This window comes from Trachymyrmex cornetzi, unplaced genomic scaffold (genome assembly GCF_001594075.2).
Source record: "Trachymyrmex cornetzi isolate Tcor2-1 unplaced genomic scaffold, Tcor1.1 scaffold397, whole genome shotgun sequence".
Classification (NCBI taxonomy): Eukaryota; Metazoa; Arthropoda; class Insecta; order Hymenoptera; family Formicidae; genus Trachymyrmex; species Trachymyrmex cornetzi.
In genome coordinates, this window is record NW_017298713.1 from 77,287 (window position 1) to 77,734 (window position 448).

A 448-nucleotide genomic window follows, 5' to 3' on the forward strand; every position below is an offset into this window, starting at 1 on the left:
GAGATTCAGATTGGGGAATGAGATGAGGGAAGGAAGATATTGAGAAGGAGAGGAGGGGAAGAAATGTAGGTTATGTGGGAGTGGAGTGGAAGTATGTAGGGGTGCGTTCCGTTTCTCGCATAATGCGCATAATGCATCGTTTATCCTTGTTGCTCACCAAATATTAAACAAGGACAATAGATACATCATGCGCATCATGCGCGATACGGAACACACCTTAGGAGTTGGAGGATGGGATTGGAAGGGGGGTGGCAGGAGGTGGTGGATAGGATATTGGGGGATGAAGGGGAAGGAGAGGGTTGGATGAGAGAGGTGGAAGAGGAAAGAAGGAAAGTGGAGGAGAGGGTGGAAGTGAGAGTAAATGTGGGAGTGAATGAGGAAGAAAGAGAGGGAGAGAGAGGTAAAGAGGGTATGGGGAATGAGAGTGAAGCTCTGCGAGGATTGGAGG